Raw genomic sequence first — 19552 nt, 5'->3', positions numbered from 1 at the left:
ATTTAGTTACATCAGATATACAACATCTTATTTCTTACTTCAATAAATTCTGTTTCCAAGTACCAAGATAGTTCATGAAGCAAATTAAAAAAAAAAATAATAATGACTGTGGGTTTAGGTTTCTAACAAGGAAAAAGCTACATCCACTTCTTTATTCTCATGATGACAAACAAAAATTAAATACTTAAACACTTTTCTTGCTAATGTAAAACAAAACAGAAACACAGTCTTTGGACTAACTTCCTTTTAATTCCTTTGAAACTCCTCTGCATGTACTGAAAAGGCATAAAAGCAGAACTGGCAACCACAGGATTAACTGACTCTAAAAAACACATCTCAGGATCTATTTAAGGTTATAATTTTTTAAACAAATATATGCAAATTTAAAAATCTTTGAGAAGGTACATAACTTTAAAATATTCTCTTGAAGGGTATATGATCAAAAACTTTAAAGGTAACTGCCCTTCAATAACATGCATTGATTTTTCCTGCCCACTAAAAGCAGAATTAAAGATCTAAGACTAATTTCTGTTCTCCATTAGCAAAATCCCTTATTTTAAACAATGGACCAAAACAAATAACAAATACAAATATCCCTTTCTTAAATCATCATTTGATTAAAAATAATTTATGCTGGAGTTTTATGTTTCAATAAAATAGAAAGGTTGTTATTGGAAATATCTATACATGTACAATTTCTACCTTTAACAAACAAGTCAAATTGATAGGGAAATTAGCCTAGGTTGCAACAGAGAATTGAATACAAAGAATTTGGAATTCTGTGGATCCCTTCTCCTAGTACGGGGCAAGAATTACTGGTAAAGTCCTTGTTTGCATTTGCTAGGAACATTGGTTCAGAGATAACTTCTTACTTGTCAGCGGTTCCTGGTGTTCTAGAGTTTCCTTCCATGTTTGTTTCATTTATTATGAAATACTTGAAATATACAAAACATGCAAAGAATAACAATAAATTCCATGTGTCTGTCACCAGGCTTAAGAAACGTTGACATTGTGCTGTATTTGTATTTTATTCTTACAGAAATGAAAGATTTACTAGTATAATTTATATCTACTTTATCTTCCTGACCAAACATTCCTTTCCCTTTCTCCCCAGATAAAGTCAGTGCCTACTTACATATTTATACTTTTACAGCATATGTATATTGCATCGACCTATACAATATACAGTATTTTGGAAATTTTAAGCTTTGTATAAACTGCATTATACTGTGCTGTCTCTTCCCCCTTGTAATAAGTATGCATTTAAGCAGTGTTGCTTTAGAGTTGATTAGCTCCAGTTTAGTCATTTTATCTTCAGAATATTATTCCATTTTATGAATTAATAAACCAGAATTTTATTTTCTCATTCTTTCTTATAGATATTTAAGCCCCCCCACCTTCGTGTTTCTTTGTTGATTCATTAGCTTTGGTATTACAAATTATGATGTAACAATAGTGCAACATAAAAACAAATAGTGCAACATAAAAACAAATTCAAACTTAGAAGTTTTATCCATAAGAAAAGCAATTGCCATAGGAATAACACTCCAATTTCAGAATTCTGCAAGCCTCTTAATCAAATTAAAACAAATTATTTGATAGAGTAAGCATGAAGAAAACAGAAATAAGCAGAATCTTTAGAGGTGAAGCTAGACATGCATGGAAAAATGATCAGTAGGATCTAATAAGAAAACAGCCTCCCTATGATCAGTTGAATATTTACTGGAAGGACTGATCTGAAGCTGAAGTTCCAGTACTTTGGCCACCTGATGCTAAGAGTCAACTCATTGGAAAAGACCCTGATGCTGGGAAAGATTGAGGGCAGGAGGATAAGGGGGAGATTGAGGATGAGAAGGTTTGATGGTATCATTGACACAACGGATATGAGTCTGAGCCAACTCTGGGAGATAGTGAAGGACAGGGAAGCCTGGCGTGCTGCAGTCCATGGAGTTGCAAAGAGTCAGACATGACTTAGCAACTGAACAACATAGTCAATTGACTACCAGAAGAAGCTGATAACGGGAGCAGGTTCTGTGTTTTTGGTGCTTGCACATGCGTAGAGCACATGGTGGTCAGGGTCCTATAGGAAGGAGACAAGACTGACTAAAATTTAGTCAAGACAAAGCTGAGGATAAGAAATGGCCAATTGTGAACAGTTGATAATCTTCCCTGCTGTTTAAGAGACAAAATCTGCGCTTAGATATTATTAGAAATGGAGTAAGAGTCATTGTATGGTTAAGATTGGTTCAAATAGTGTTTTGGGGTGAGATAACCTTCATCCCTGAAAGACTAGCAGTATGTTACAGTGAGTGTGCTGTCAGACTGACAACTGTTGGAGGGTCTTAGAAATCAGGCATTTAGCAAAAAAAAAAAAAAAAAAAAAAAAAATGTATGTGTATATATATATATATGAAGAGAATTTTTTAAATAAATACTAAAGGTTGAACAAGTGAATATAACCAGAATATGAGGTTTAGAAGGAACCAGTTAAAAAGATTCCAAGATGTTGGGCTTTAAAGATCTTCATTTGGATAGTAGAATGAAGACAGCAATGAAAATCTGAGAATTTCCCAATTTACTGTCTGAATATTTTTGGTGATGACATATATATCAGAGGATTCTAGAAACATGAACAGCCATCTTCTTCCAAGCACTATGCATGTGTCTCTTTAGAAAGCCAGAGTCATGCACAGGTAATTGCGAAGGATCTCTAAGTGGAGATCTGAGGTTCTTTGGCAATGATGCTGAAAGTTCTGGCAATGTTATCCATAGTCACGGATATTTTCTGGGATAGACAAAGCAAGATGCAAGAGTTTTGTCAAATTTCCCAAGTGTCCCACTCAACAACAGCTTTAGTCACAAAGGTTGTTCATACATGATCTGCCGTAGTACTCAAGTTTTAATGTTTTACTCTTAAACTTCTAACCTCTTCTTCTAAAGTTTCTTAAGAACCCTCATAGGGCTGCTATTATGTGCCTATGTTTGTAGTTGTAACATGTTAGTCCAGACCTTTGAGCTTGTCTCACGCTTAGTAGCTCAATTGTCTCCAACTCTTTGTGACCCCATGGACTGTAGCTTGCCAGGCTCTGTCCATCGGATTCTCCAGGCAAGAATACTAGAGTGGGTGACTGTTCCCATCTCAGGGGATCTTCCCAACCCAGAGATCTAACCCAGGTCTCCTGCATTACAGGTGGATTCTTTACTGTCTGAGCCACCAGAGAAGCCCTTGGGCTCATCTAAAGGCCTGGAAATTTAGAGGTAATCGAAAAAAGTAAATAGAAAATTTAGAGGTAGACAAAAATTTAGATGTTAAGATGAGAAAAACAGTCTGGTTCAAAATTTAATAAGCGCTATTTATATTTTCTAGTTAACAGGATCCAGTTCAGTTAGTAGGCATTTCAGTACAGATCAGTTCAGTCGCTCAGTCATGTCTGACTCTTTGCGACCCCATGGACTGCAGCATGCCAGGCCTCCATGTCCATCACCAATTCCCACCATTTACTCAAACTCATGATGGCCCCCCACTCCAGTACTCTTGCCTGGAAAGTCCCATGGACGGAGGAGCCTGGTGGGCTGCAGTCCATGGGTTCACTAAGAGTCAGACACGACTGAACAATTTCACTTTCACTTTTCACTTTCATGCATTGGAGAAGGAAATGACAACCCACTCCAGTGTTCTTGTCTGGAGAATCCCAGGGATGGGGGAGCCTCATGGGCTGCCATCTTTGGGGTCGCACAGAGTCAAACATGACTGAAGCGACTTAGCAGCAGCATGTCCATTGAGTCTGTGATGCCATCCAACCATCTCATCCTCTGTTATCACTTCTCCTTCCATCTTCAATGTTTCCAATACCAGAGTCTCTTCAAATGAGTCAGCTCTTCGCATCAGGTGGCCAAAGTACTGGAGTTTCAATTTCAACATCAGTCTGTCCAATGAATACTCAGGACTGATCTCCTTTAGGATGGACTAGTTGGATCTCCTTGCTGGCCAAAGGACTCTCAGGTCTTCTCCAACACCACAACTCAAAAGCATCAATTCTTTGGTGCTCAGCCTTCTTATAGTCCAACTCTCAAATCCATGGGCTTCCTTGGTGGCTCAGACGGCAAAGCATCTCCTTGTAGTGCGGGAGACCCAAGTTCGATCTCTGGGTTGGAAAGATGCCCTGGAGAAGGAAATGGCATCCTTTCACATGTCACATCCTTACATGACTACTGGAAAAACCATAGCCTTGACTAGACGGACCTTTGTTGGCAAAGTAATGCCTCTGCTTTTTAATATGCTGTCTAGGTTGGTCATAACCTTCCTTCCAATCAGTAAGAATCTTTTAATTTCATGCTGCAGTCACCATCTGCAGTGATTTTGGAGCCCTCCAAAATAAACTCTCTCACTATTTCCACTGTTTCCCCATCTATTTGCCATGAAGTGATGGGACCAGATGCCATGATCTTAGTTTTCTGAATGTTGAGTTTTAAGCCAACTTTTCATTCTCCTCTTTCACTTTCATCAAGAGGCTCTTTAATTCTTCTTCACTTTCTGCCATAAGGGTGGTGTCATCTGAATATCTGAGGTTATTGATATTCTCTCCTGGCAGTCTTGATTCCAGCATGTGCTTCATCCAGCCCAGTGTTTCTCATGATGTACTCTGCGTATAAGTTAAATAAGCAGGGCGATAATATACAGCTTTGATGTACTAGTTTTCCTATTTAGAACCAGTCTGTTGTTCTATGCCCAGTTCTAACTGTTGATTCCTGAACTGCATGCAGATTTCTCAAGAGCAAGTCAGGTGGTCTGGTATTCCCATCTCTTTCAGAATTTTCCACACTTTATTGTGATCCACACAGTCAAAGGCTTTGGCATAGTCGATAAAGCAGAAATAGATGTTTTACTGGAACTCTATTGATTTTTTGATGATCCAGCAGATGTTGGTAATTTGATCTCTGGTTCCTCTGCCTTTTCCAAAACCAGCTTGAACATCTGGAAGTTCACGGTTAGTGTATTGTTGAAGCCTGGCTTGGAGATTTTGAGCATTACTTTACTAGCATGTGAGATGAGTGCAATTGGGTGGTAGTTTGAGCATTCTTTGGAATCGCCTTTCTTAGGGATTGGAATGAAAACTGATCATTTCCAGTCATGTGGCCACTGCTGAGTTTTCCAGATTTGCTGGCATATTGAGTGCAGCACTTTCACAGCATCATCTTGCAGGATTTGATATAGCTCAACTGGAATTCCATCACCTCCACTAGCTTTGTTCATAGTGATGCTTCCTAAGGCCCACTTGACTTTGCATTCCAGGATGTCTAGCTCTAGGTGAGTGATCACACCATCATGATTATCTGGATCATGAAGATCTTTTTGGTATAGTTCTATGTATTCTTGCCACGTCTTCTTAACATCTTCTTCTTCTGTTACTCCATACCATTTCTGTCCTTTATTGAGCCCATGTTTGCATGAAATGTCCCCTTGGTATCTCTAATTTTCTTGAAGAGATCTCTAGTCTTTCCCATTCTATTGTTTTCCTCTATTTCTTTGCATTGATCACTGAGGAAGGCTTTTTTACCTCTCCTTGCTATTCTTTGGAACTCTGCATTCAAATGGGTATATCTGTCCTTTTCTCCTTTGCCTTTAGCTTCTCTTCTTTTGTCAGCTATTTGTAAGGCCTCCTCAGACAGCCATTTTGCTTTTTTCATTTCTTTTTCTTGGGAATGGTCTTGACCCCTGACCCCTGTACAATGTCACACACCTTCGTCCATAGTTCATCAGGCACTCTGTCTTCAGATCTAGTCCCTTATATCTATTTCTCACTTCTGCTGTATAATCATAAGGTATTTGATTTAGGTCATACCTGAATGGTCTAGTGGTTTCCCCTACTTTCTTCAATTTAAGATTAAATTTGCAATAAGGAGTTCATGATCTGAGCCACAGTCAGCTCCCAGTCTTGTTTTTGCTGACTGTATAGAGCTTCTCCATCTTTGGCTGCAAAGAATATAATCAATCTGATTTTAGTGTCGACCGCCTGGTAATGTCCATGTGTAGAGTCTTCTCTTGTGTTGTTGGAAGAGGGTGTTTGCTATGACCAGTGCATTCTCTTAGCAAAACTCTATTAGACTTTGCCCTGCTTCATTCCGTACTCCAAGGCCAAATTTGCCTGTTACTCCAGGTGTTTCTTGACTTCCTACTTTTGCATTCCAGCCCCCTATAATGAAAAAAACATCTTTCGGTGTTAGTTCTAAAAGGTCTTGTAAGTCTTCATAGAACCATTCAAATTCAGCTTCTTTAGTATTACTGGTCAGGACATAGACTTGGATTACCATGATATTGAATGGTTTGACTTGGAAATGAACAGTAGGCAGATATCAACAGGCAAAACAGGGCCTCATTAGAGACTATCCAGGTTCATGAGATAATTTTCCCATGAATTTTCATGTTGGAATTCATAAGTGCTCTTTTGATAGAGATGTTGAGAGAAAAAAGTGAAAGTTGTTCAGTCATGTCTGACTCTTTTCAACTCCATGGATGGTAGCCTGCCAGGTTCTGTCCATGGAATTTCCCAGGCAAGAATATTGGAATGTGTTTCCATTCCCTTCTTGAGGGGATCTTCTCGACCCAGGGACTGAACCCAGGTCTTCTGCCTTGCAGGCCAATTCTTAACCATCTGAGCTACCCATGGAGGCTATCTCCTCCAATTAAGAAGAGGATGATGATTAGATTTGTGCTTACAGAATGAGTAGTCCCAAGCATATTGGGTAAAATTATGCTTAGGATCTTCTAAGTCTATTATATTTATATACTCTTGCTTCCCATAGTGATAGTGTATTTATTGGTATTGTGGCAAAGTATGTTTCCCTGGGTTTGGGAAGATCCACTGGAGACAGGAATGGCTACCCACTCAAGTATTCTGGCCCGGAGAATTCCATAGACTCTATAGTCAAAGGGGTCTCAAAGAGTCGGACATGACTGAGTGACTTTCACTTTCACTTTCGTGTTTGATTGTAAAAAGTTTTAGGCACATGAAAAGGCCCTTAGTTAAGTCACAGCAGAAGCACAAGTTGTCTTTTTTGAAAAGTATTGAAGTTGAAGGAGGGTCCTTTTGAAATCTAAAGTAGAAAGCAAAAGGGCCACTGAATGATATCACAAAGGATGACCTTAGATCTGAGAGTAGTATAGGAATTTACGAAACCAGAAGCTTATAAAGTAAAGGGTGTATATGACCAACAATAAAATGTAGAGTTGTAGATTATGTTATAAATTGAATAAAGGGCTGTCATAGATTTTGTGGTCCATGTATGGATAGAAATATTCAGCAGAGAATAGGTCACAGGTCTGGTGAGAGAGGAATAGGCAGTACAGTATAAATCTCATTACTTAAGGTTATGATCCAACTTTATATAAAGAGTTATAAGAATATCAAATGTGATGTGGAAGGGTATAGAGAAGGATGAAGTCAAGGAGAACAAGAAAAATAATGAAACTAAAAGTAGTTAATGGAATATAGGAGGCCATGTTCTGGCATCTAGAGTAGAAACTGATTACTTCATGATGTCATCTGCTTATCTTAAAGCTATCTACTTCATGGCTCTGTGTGCTTCTGGGTTATTTAAAGAAAGCCTCAGTTTAAGGTTTCCATTTGGAATGGACTTTCATTTAGAGCAGCATTTATACCTTTTCAGTTGAGAAACATGAATCCAGGTTTGTATCCCATGAAGTTTGACAGCACTATTGATGGTAAAGAGGTTGACATAAGGGTTCTTCCAAAGTGCTCAAAATTAATTTTCAAATGCTCTCAGCTCCAGAGAACTAAGCCCTAATTTCTAGGATGCAGAGGAGTTTGGCTGAAAGAACTGGAGGAAGAGCAGTCTTATTCTGTTGATAACTACTGTGGATATAGTTAATAAGTCCCTTTTAATTTTCAGATGTCTGAATTGACCAGGATAGAATTTTCAGAAGTCCAGACAGAATAGGGATTTTCTATGGGTCATTCTGTTATTTTATATAGGGATAGTTGCCATGACCCAGAAGGAGAGGACTGGAGAGCAATCAGGGCTAATGACAAAATCTTAAGCAATAGGAAATTGAATTATTTCATCAATTTACAAGTTTTAATTTTAATAGTTCATTAAATCTATCATTTCAGTTGACTGGCAATGATAGAAGTGGTGTCATTTGGGGAAAAGGGAAAGAATTTATTGGATTGCTTAGAGGACTACCAAAGAAATGAGTTCCTTGATTAGGTTAAAGAGCCAGTGGAATTCCCCATGAAGGCAACACTTATCCTAACAAACATTTAGTAACAGTAGTGGCCGTGGTCTTCTTATAAGAGAAAACTTCCAGCCAGTGAGAGTATATAGATATGATAATAAGAATATATTAATTTTCATGAAACTTAGGGATCTGATAATAAAATTACTAATAAGGAAAAAGTCCTGGTGGAAAGGTTTCTTTTCTTGTCCCCACTTTTGCAGCTTTACCAGAATTATATTTTTGAGGTGGAACATGAAGCCACCACTTGTTTCTAATAGGAATAAAGTTTTCCCATCTTGGTGCAGGAGTTGATTATTTCCTTTCTTGGTGAGTGATTTTATAAAGGTCAGAAACTAAATTTCAGATAAGGGACTAAGGAAAGACCAAGGAGCTATTTGGGTGTTTCCAAGGTACAACAGCTTAGAAAAAACATTCAACTTGTTTCCAATTGGCCTTTCAATGTTCAAAGGCTTTGAGTTGGGAGGTTTTGAGTACCTCAACTAGAGGATAAGGTGTATCAGAGTAGGTTTAGGATCTTATCTGATTATGGTGAGGATGTAACAACTTTATAACAGTTTAATGTACCCATCAGAGAGCAAATTTGCCTCAGGGGTTTCGTAGCCCTTAAGAACTTCTATTAATATTAAAGTATGGTCATTTTCTTTGGCAATAATAAAGCATCTAAGAAGTCACATATCTACTTTTCATTTTTCATTGGCATTCTAGCTGTTTTCTTAATCCTCTGATTTCCATAACATACAAAAACAATGTACTACCCCCAAAATATATCTACTGTCTCTATAGATGTTAAATTTCTTAACTTTGGCTAAAGATAAGAAGCTCTTGTGAGAGATACTCTCTGTGATTTTGAAAATTTGTAATGGAGTATTCTGCTTGAATGTTTCTTTCTAAGACATAGAGATATGAGCCATCAACAAATGGTGTAAGGTCTGGATTTTCAAGGAAGACTTCCAAAAGGCCAAGATGACAGATGATTGAGGCTTGAGTGTTCATACCAGAATCAGGCAGTTATCTTTCAGTTGGGAGAAGGAGGAAAGTGGCAGGACTGAGACTTTAACAAGAATGGATAGTGATGTGGTGGAGAAAGGAGAAGAATTTCATAACAGGTGAACTGAGAGGTCAAAAAGTGTTGGAAAAGTTGGAAAAGGGTCCGAACTGCATAAGAGACATAAATGTTCAGGGTACAACCTAGCACAAGGTCACCTGTGGTTTAAACTAATTGTGTAGTTTCCACTACTGCCAGCAATCAAGAAGGGAAAACTTAAGCTGTAGGATTCCAGGTAAGAAGAAAATATCCAGCTAACCTTTGATTTTCATTATGTTTTTGAGAAAAGACCTCTATAGCATATTCTTCTCTTTTATGAATAAACTGGAAGAAAGGGAAAGAGCAGTCAGGAAGCCCTAAGTGGGTTGGATCAATAGGAGACCTTAGGGATTCAAATGATGTTAAAGTAGGCAAGTCCCATTTTAGAGGTTCAGACACAAGTTTTTTTTACTATTGTGATATAAAGGAGATGCTCTAGCAGAGAAGGTAAGAATACACATTCTACAATTGCCAGTCAGTTTTGGAGATCCTTAATGTTGTCTCTTCGCTCAGATAGGAGACTGTTAAGTATGGTCTTTTTAAAATTTATTTATTTTTAATTGAAGGATAATTGCTTTACAGAATTTTTCTGTTTTCTGTCAAAAGTATGGTTGTGATATGATCTTGGGATCAGATTTTTCCTTTGGAGGGAATATTATGACCTAAGTAGTGAGCCTGGGGGCAACGGAGCTGAACTTTATCTCTTGAGACCTTATGCCCCTTCTTAGAGAAGTCTTTTAATAAGTATTAGAGTTGTAGAGATTTGCTGAATGTCTTAGAACAAAGAAGGAGGTCACCTACATATTGAATAAAGGTTGCCTTTACAAGGGAAGAGCAACTCTTTTATATTTGCACTTAATGTTCAGGAAAAATGTGTGATGCCTTCTGTAAATCCCTGGCATTCAAGTGTATTGTGGTTTTTCCCATGTATAAGTAAATAAGTGTTGGTAATAAGAATGAAAGGGTATAGTGAAGAAAGTGAGGTATAAGCCAACAGTGATCACATGAGTGACATTGAAGAACAGAATGCGAGGATGGTGTACTACATCCTAAGGACTTTGTCTCCCAGATATGGCCTAAGTCCATTGTTACAACAGCTCCAAGTGAGTCAGGAATGTGAATAAACATGTCTTGAATGTGGGGGTTTTAATGGCTTCAGAGCTGTAAAAGGGGTGAGAAAGCTATAAAAAGGAGTTATCTTTCAGAGCTGTCAGAGATCAAAGATGAGTGGGAGAGGAATCCTATACTTTAGGAAAAGTACCTCAGGTGAACATGAAATATTAAAATTCTAATTAGAAAGCAAGTCTCTGCCTATTAGACAAGCTGGTGAAACTTAATAAAAAGCTATGTCAAGCAGCATGAGGCCCAAGGGATATAAAAAGGAGATAAGGTATAAGACATGGTGAATTATCTAAGTGCACCACAGAGATCGTGTACTCTGAGGCAAAATGGTGGAAAATTGTGAGCTGTCAAATGTGGCTCCATTGTCTACCAGAAAGGAAGAGTCTGAATTTATTGTCTTTTTGTACCTCGGATATTCTTTTGGTAGTCTTTCCCCAATAGGCATAGTATCCCTACCAAACAAGGAGGACATCATTGCAGCCTACAGTTACACTTAAGGACATGTCTGCAAGATATGACCTAAGTCTGTTCTGATAACCCCAAGTGAGTCAGGAATGTGAGTAAAATGTGTGGATTGTAAATGGCTTGGAAACTGTAAAAGGGATGAGAAGTTGAGAATGGTCCTAAGGTGAATTTGAGAGTGTTCCTAAGGCATTAGAATAACTTTTCTCAAGTTTCTTAAGTTAGAGAGTCATGAGTTTGTGTTATGTACACTTAGTTTTGTTAGCCTGTACAGGCATACCTCAGAGATATTACAGATTTCATTTTAGACTATCGCAATAAAGCAAATATCACAATCAAGTGAGTCAAACAAATTTGGTTTTCCAGTGCATGTAAAAGTTATATTTATACTACACTGTAGTCTCTTAAGTGTACAATGGCATTATCTAAAAAAAAAAAAAAAAAAGCAATGTATATACCATAATTAAAAAACAATTTATTGCTAAAAAATGCTAGCAATCATTTGAACTTTCAGCAAGACAATTTTTTTTTTTTTTTTTTTTTTTGCTGGTAGATGGTCTTTCTTCAGTGTTGATGGCTGTGGACTGATCAGGAAGGTGGTTTTCAAAGGCTGGGGCAGTTGTGGCAATTTACTAAAATAAGACCACAATGAAATTTGACTCATAGATTGATTCTTTCTTTCACAGATGATTTCTCTGTAGCATGCAATACTGTTTGATAGCATTTTTCCCACAATAGAACTTCTTTCAAAATTAAAGGCAATCCTCAAACTCTACCACTGCTTTATTAACTTAGTTTATGTCTATCTAAAGCTTCATTGTCTTGTTAACAATCTTCAAAGTATCTTCACCAGGAGTAGTTTCCATCTCAAGAATCTGTTTTCTTTGCTCATCCATAAGAATCAACTCCTTATCAGTTAAAGTTTTATGATAAGTTAAGATTAGTTCTCTTGCTGTTTCCACCACACGTACAATTGCTTCCTCCACTGCAGTCTTGAACCCCTCAAAGTCATCCATGACGGTTGGAGTCCACTTCTTCCAAACTCCTGTTAATGTTGTTATTTCAGCTTCATCCCACGAGTCACACATGTTCTTAATGATATCTCATCAGAGGACCCACTCTATGAAAGCTGCTGCTGCTAAGTCACTTCAGTCGTGTCCGACTCTGTGTGACCCCATAGACGGCCCCATCCCCGTCCCTGGGATTCTCCAGGCAAGAACACTGGAGTGGGTTGCCATTTCCTTCTCCAATGCATGAAAGTGAAAAGTGAAAGTGAAGTCGCTCAGTCGTGCCCGACTCTTCGTGACCCCATGGACTGCAGCCTACCAGGCTCCTTCATCCATGGGACTTTCCAGGCAAGAGTACTGGAGTGGGGAGCCATGGCCTTCTCCGTAGCTAGAGACTTACAAAAATTCATTTCTTAAATAATAAGACTTAATAGTCAAAATTACTCCTTGATCCATAGTCTGCAGAATGGATGTTGTGTTAGAAAGCATGAAAACAACATGAATTTCACTTACATCTCCTTCAGAGTTCTTGGGTGACCAGGTGCATTATCAATTATTGTTGTTGTTCAGTCACTAAGTCATGTACTGTATGCGACCCCTTGGACTGCAGCACGCCAAGCTTTCTTGCCCTTCACTATCCCTTGGAGTTTGCTCAGATTCAAGTTCATTGATTTGGTGATGCTATCTAACCAATTCATCTTCTGCCACCCCCTCTTCCTTTTGCCTTCAATATTTCCCAGCATCAGGGTCTTTTCCAATGAGTTGATCTTTGCATCAGGTGGCCAAAGTATTATATAAGCAAAAATATTTTGAAAGAACTTTTTTTCTGGATAGTAGGTCTCCACAGTGGGCTTAAAATATTTAGTAAAATGTCATAAACAGATGTGCTGTCATCCGATCTTTGTTATTCCACTTGTTAGAGTACAGAAGAGTGGATTTAGCCAAATTTTTAAGATTGTAGGATTTTTTGAATGGTAAATGAGCTTCCACTTAAAGTCATCAGATCCCTTAGCCCCTAACCAGAGTCAGCTTTGAAATGTTAAAGACAGGCATTGACTTTTCCTCTCTAGCTATGAAAGTCCTAGATGGCATCTTCTTCCGATAGAAGGCTGTTTTATCTACACTGAAAATCTGCTGTTTAGGTAGACAGTGTAATTACTTTTCTTAGCTAGATCTTTTGGATAACTTACTGCAGCTTCTATATCAGCATTTGCTGCTTCACACTTTGCTTTTTTGTTATGGAGATGTCTTCGTCCCTTAACCTCATAAACCAGTCTCTACCAGCTTCCACTCCTCATTCAGCCTTGCTGAAGATTGTTCATACATGCTCAGTCATGTCCAACTCTTTGAAACCCCATGGACTGTAGTCCACCAGGCTTCCCTGTTCATGGAATTTTTCAGGCAAAAACCGTGGGCTCAGTTTCCATTTCCTCCTCTAGGGGATCTTCCCGACCCAGGGATGGAACCTATGTTTCTTCCACCTCCTGCATTGGCAGGTGGGTTTTTTTTTTTTTTACCACGGCTCTACCTGGAAAGTCTGAAGTCCATTGTTGAATATTAGGCTTAGACTTAAAGAAATGCTACAGCTGGTTTGTGGAAAAGGAAATGGCAACCCACTCCAGTACTCTTGCCTGGAAAACCCCATGGACAGAGGAGCCTGGTAGGCTACAGTCCATGGGGTCGTGAAGAGTTGGGCACAACTGAGACTTTACTTTCACTTTTCACTCTCATGCATTGGAGAAGGAAATGGCAACCCACTCCAGTGTTCTTGCCTGGAGAATCCCAGGGACAGAGGAGCCTGGTGGGCTTCTGTCTATGGAGTCGCACAGGGTCAGACACGACTGAAGCGACTTAGCAGCAGCAGCAGCTGGTTTGATCTATGAAGACTGCTAAAACTTCCTCTATATCAACAGTAGGGCTGTTTCACTTTCTTATTATTCATGTGTTTACTGGAATAGTACTGTGAATTCTGTTCAAGAACTTTTCCTTTGCATCTACAACTTAGCTAACCTGTTGGTTCAAGAGAACTAGCTTTTTGCCTGCTGTAGTTTTTGAAATGTGCACCTCAATAAGCTTACTCACTTCTGGCTTTTGATTTAAAGTGACAGACATGCAACTCTTCCTTTCCCTCCCTTCCTTCCTTCCCACTATAGGATTCAATATTGTTGTTCTCAGGGAATAGGAAGGCCCAAGGAGAGGGAGAGATAGGGGAGCAGCCAGTCAGTGGAACAGTCAGAACATACAGAGCATTTATGGATTAAGTTCACTGTCTTATATGGGTTCAGTTCTTCTTACCCCAAAACATTACAGTGATAACATCAAAGATCACTGATCAGAGATCAGTATAACAAATATAATAATAATGAAAAGGTTTGAAACATCACTAGAATTACCAAAATGTGACACAAAGTGAGATAATGCTGTTGAGAAAATGGCATCAATAAACTTAACTCGAAACAGGGTTGCTACAACCTTCAATTTCTAAAATATACGATATCTACCTGCCAATAAAATGAAATATGCCTGTATATTATCATGATGCTGTGTTAAAGCTTGGATTTCAGAGAAAAAGGACACTTTACCAATTAATGTGATGTCTTTGAATAGCCTCTCTCAGTTCTGCATGGAGTCCATTGATAAAGCTGACAACCAAAGCATATTCCCTGTGGTTATCTAGAGTTAGACCAAAACAAGATTTCTAGATAAGCATCTAACAGCTTTTCTAAGCATCTAACAGCTTTTCTCCAATTTCCTTATTTTTGTTATAGGCCTCAGGGGTATTTTGATTTCTCTGTAAATCTTCATTAAGTTTGACTGATTTTGATTTTTCAAACCATAAAGAGGTGTCTCCAGAATCTAAAAGGAATTGAGTCAACTGATAGAGATCTGAGGGTCCCTAGAGTATGCCCCTAAGATTGACCTTAAGTGTGTAGGAATTTTTTCTCTATTTCTACATGATCAGGAAAATCTTCCATTTTCACATACAGGCCAGATTGAAGCAAATGTTAAAAAATAATCTGCTGGAGAGGAAGTAATTTGATCCCTGTAGTTTCTTGTCCTTGGAATCTTAACATTGGAGGAGCAAGAATAAAGTCCCAGGACACTATGGGTAACTGAGAAGTTAGCAAGTCTGGGATGGGGTCCAGGGATAGAGAATAAATACAAATGAGACACGAACAAGGCTGTAGGAGAGACTGGGACAAACAGAAGAGCAGAAGAGAAAGGAGTGGAAAATGTTGAAAACAAGGCTTTCTTAGAGCTGGGGGTAAAAGGAATAGCATAGGAAGAAAACAAGTATCCTCAAGAGATTGAGTAGCACAGCTTTCAATAATATAAATTGAGATTGTTGAAGGCCTTGACTGGCATTTGACTTGAGGGTAGTTTTTGGCTTCTTCATATCAAAGAAAAAGGAAGCAGACCATTATTTAAAGCATATTCTAGACACCCAGGATTCAATAGCTCCCTAAAGGTGGACTAAATGAGGGAGGCTTTCAAGCCCCAGAGTGGCTTTGCAACTCCAAGTTATCCTTAGTAAAACTGCCATTTTTGAAGGTATTGAGCAAAATCAGTGCCACAGTGGTCAAGCAGATAATGAGCTGAAATTAATCTATCCTCAATCTCAGTAGATAAAAAGTTATCCACGGAGTAACAGGATCAAGTAGAGAAAGGAGGAAAGTAGTAATAAATCAGTTTTATGCACAGTTTTCATTTGGTAGTCAGAGTCCCCCTTGCAACCTTTCTGGAGGAACTGAAAGCTCCAATCTGTTTAACCCCTGAGAAAGGAATCAGGAAAAGCAGAGAGGCATCATAAAATGGCTGAAAATTTCCCTCTAGAGAGTCAAGTTGTAAATTCTCACTGAAAAAGAACCAAGAAGACTTCTGTCCAGTAAGTTCTCACTGAAACAAAAAAGAGCCATGAGAAGTCTTGCTCAAATAGAGAAGGATAGAAAGAAGTCAGTTTAATAGAATTAAAGCATCCCAATTATGCTAATACAGAAAAATGTCCAGAACACTGGATTAGGAGTTGCAACTCACCAGAGTCCCCTAGCCATGAAGGACACAGAGGTCTGAGATGTCAGCAAGAACACCAGGGTAAAGACTGCAGGGTGTAAGCAGTGGTCAGCTCTCCACCCATATTGTGACACCAGAAGCTGTCAAATTAAAAACAAACCCAGATTTAGAGAGAGGTTTTATTCAGAAGAAATACTACGGTAATAGGGAGAATGCTCCAATCTCAGAAATCTCTCATCTCACAGTCAAACAGGAAAAACTCTTTGGTTTTTAGGATAAAGGAAGGACAAGCAGAGATTCTTAGACTCTTAAGGGGAAGCTGGATAGACAAAGGGAAGTGAGCAATGAGTCTACTAAAGGAAAAGGTCTTGCCTTAAACAGTTGATTCCCAGTAGAAGCTGAGAGGAGGGACACATTCCACTTTCTTGGAATTTTCTTATACTTGAGAATATGAAAATTCAATGACCTGGAGGAAGGAGAGAAGCCTGACTAAATTTGATCAGGACAAAGCAGAAGGTAAGATATGACAATTGCAAACATTTGATGGTCTCTATAAACATTTCTCCTTTGTTTATGTGTGAGAGGCTCTCTAGAGAAAGGGTCAAAAAACATTTTTTGTTTTGTTTTGGTAAAAAAGAAGATAGTAAATAATTTAAAGTTTGTGGCCACATGGTCTCAGTTGCAACTCTGCCATTACAGCTTGAAAGCATCTACAGACCTGTCTAAGAAATGGGGTGGAATGTGCTGTAATGTAACTTCATTCACAAAACAGGAGCTTGGCCAGACATGGCCCTTGACCATATTTTGCCAACCCATGCTATGGTGTCATGTCAGTTAGGAATTGAATTTCCTGAAATGTGAGCAAAAAACACAAATAATAGCTACTTAAACACCCTTCCTGGTAACATCAACTTAAGGCCACATCTATCTGCAAGGGAGTTTGAGGGATATAGGTATTGAGCAAAGCATATACCTCCTAAATACATTTTTATTTTTGATTTAGAAACAAATACAAGCAATTTCTCATTTGAATTTATTTATTTTGCATTTTGTAATACATCTTTGATGGGAAGTGTAACAGTGGGAGCCTACTATATGAAAGTTGATTAAAACTTCATAATTATCTGTATTAATTTAACTGGTTTATATAAAACTAATCTATAATAAAGCTTATCTTAAAATAGAAACATAAAATGTTCGTAAAAGTCTTTTTTATTTTGCTGTATTCATTATAGCATTTGACATGGAGTCTGAGAGAACGGGAGTTAATTTAATGGTTTTTAAAAAGCACTGGTCTTCCTCTAAATTACGATGATCAAAGATAAGTAGGCCTTAACCATAAAGGGAGTTTCAAATCCTGAGGATTTTGCTCGAAATGTTTGAACTGAGGCTGTAAGCATTTATAAACTGCCTTTCAAATATTTTTGGACTGAGAGAACATTTAAAGGTTCCATGGAATCATAATTCAGGGCATGAAAGGGCAACATATGTCTGTTTTCCTCACCAAGAATAAGCTGTTTGGAATTTCATAGGTTCATCTCCTAAAGCCATCTTTTTTGCTCATTTACACATTTCTGCATGGAGACAATTCATTCTTTGGATATGAAAGTCTCTTATTCTTAACTGGTTTAGCCATTTGTATTCTAGTCAGTGTCAGAATGTGAGAAATCCCCCTTGAGCACTCCTCTAGTCTTTTCAACGCCAATCTTATCTTTACAAACATTTCTTGATCTGCTTTATCATCCTACACTGGAGAAGATGGATTTGATTTTTTTTTCTTTTTAGTAAAAAAATTGTGTTTGGTTTAAAATAACACACTGAGATAATGCTATACTGTTTAATCTTCTGTTGTTTTTACATTCTTTTATTTCTTGAGTCCTTACTCATTTTAATTTGTATTGCTGCATTGCCTCTCTTTGACTTTGTCATATATCTCTTTATTAAAAATATTTAGAGTTTAGAACTTCCATACCCGTGATTGAGAAGATTATTTTTAGACTAACAAAAAATGATTCAGTAATTACCAGCAACTACCCCCCACCCCGGCTTTAACAGTTATATCTGTTTCATTTTGTGATTTTGATGGTAGATTCATTTCTTTCAGGGCATCCCTGGTGACATAGACCATAAACATTCATTTTTTTACTCCTAATATTTAAAACCATTCTTTGTCTCATTGTCATCAATGACCTTATTTTAATAAAAAATATATATTATTCATCAGGGGGCAATCAGAAGAATTAATTTTTACCCTTATTCTGTATAGGCTGTAAACCCCTTCCTCTGGCCTTTAGTCTTAACTAAAATTGAATAACTAAATGTGGAACATTAAGCTGCAGTATTTAATATGTGTTCATGCTATCTTGATTTGTCTTGCCCAATTTTCTTCAGTTTCTGTAGAGTTTGTTTTAAATGCTGTAGAATGTCTCAGTGACATTTCTAGAGTTTCATATTTTCATTTTCATTATATTCCCCTTCAAGGACTACAAAACAGAAAACTGTACTTATCAGTCAGCTAATCTTTTTAATGTCCTATTGTATTTTCACTTATTAACACGATTTGGTTTCTACGTGATGTCATCAAACAATAGTATGTTAATGTGTTTAAACAGTTGGCTGATATAATCCATAAGCTCTCCATAATATATCTGCTCACATCTCATTTGTATTTCCATTTTCTTATACCTAAGGAATAACATATCTGAGGGAAATAGAATGAAAAGTCAGGAACAAGTAGCAAACATTTAGTTGGATTTCAAAGATTATTAATGTTCCAGTTTGAGTATTTTTATGAAACACTTGCTGTAAACTAAAAATTGTCAGCAAATTTGATCTCTGGTTCCTCTGCCTTTTCTAAATCCAGTTTGAACATCTGGAAGTTCATGGTTCACGTACTGCTGAAGTCTGGCTTGGAGAATTTTGAGCATTACTTTCACAGTGTGTGAGATAAGTACAATTGTGCGGTAGCTTGAACATTCTTTGGCATTATCTTTCTTTGGTATTGGAATGAAAACTGACCTTTTCCAGTCTTGTCGCCACTGCTGAGTTTCCAAATTTCATGAAGGGGGAGTTCAATACAATCAAGCACTCATTTTACAGAAGGTTTTCTACTAGTCACAAGGATCTGATGTCATCACGAAGGGATTTAGTGCTTTTCTAGGTACAAGGAGATATAAGAAATGGAATCATGAAATCAGTTCCTATAAATATCCAGCTATCTAAAGACCTGTCCCACCAGATTCCCTGGAGCACAAAGTGCCTTACTCCACCCTGAACTCCCTCAGGGGGCATTGAAGGTTAACAGCTGCAGAGACAGATGGCAAATGCCCTTATAACTTGATTTCTGGCAATGTTCTTGGCAAATGCCAATTTATGGTTGACACCTGTAAATGGGAGTATTACAATTATATGCTTATTGAACAATATGCATTTCTTCATACACCTTGGAATGTATAGAATGCAGCCTTGATAACTGTTGTTTTGAATCTTCAAAGATACCTGATTCTTTGGAAATTTGAAATAAATTTCCATGGATTTCAGGATCAGTGTGATATTCTAGTTAATGTACTTTTTAAAGTCATTTTCAAATAAAGAAGCTCATAATTT

General features: G+C 37.8%; 2 pseudogenes; both read right to left on the bottom strand.

The window, feature by feature from the left end:
* Positions 1 to 11409: 11409 nt before the first annotated feature.
* LOC138983918 (tigger transposable element-derived protein 1-like) lies at positions 11410 to 12267 on the bottom strand (annotated as a pseudogene).
* Positions 12268 to 12331: 64 nt separating this feature from the next.
* The window catches only part of LOC106700934 (tigger transposable element-derived protein 1-like), a 34049-nt pseudogene continuing 26828 nt past the window's right edge, over positions 12332 to 19552 (bottom strand).

Source organism: Bos mutus, chromosome 11, assembly GCF_027580195.1.
Source record: "Bos mutus isolate GX-2022 chromosome 11, NWIPB_WYAK_1.1, whole genome shotgun sequence".
In the NCBI taxonomy this organism is placed as follows: domain Eukaryota; kingdom Metazoa; phylum Chordata; class Mammalia; order Artiodactyla; family Bovidae; genus Bos; species Bos mutus.
This window is presented reverse-complemented; position numbering and strand designations above follow the sequence as displayed.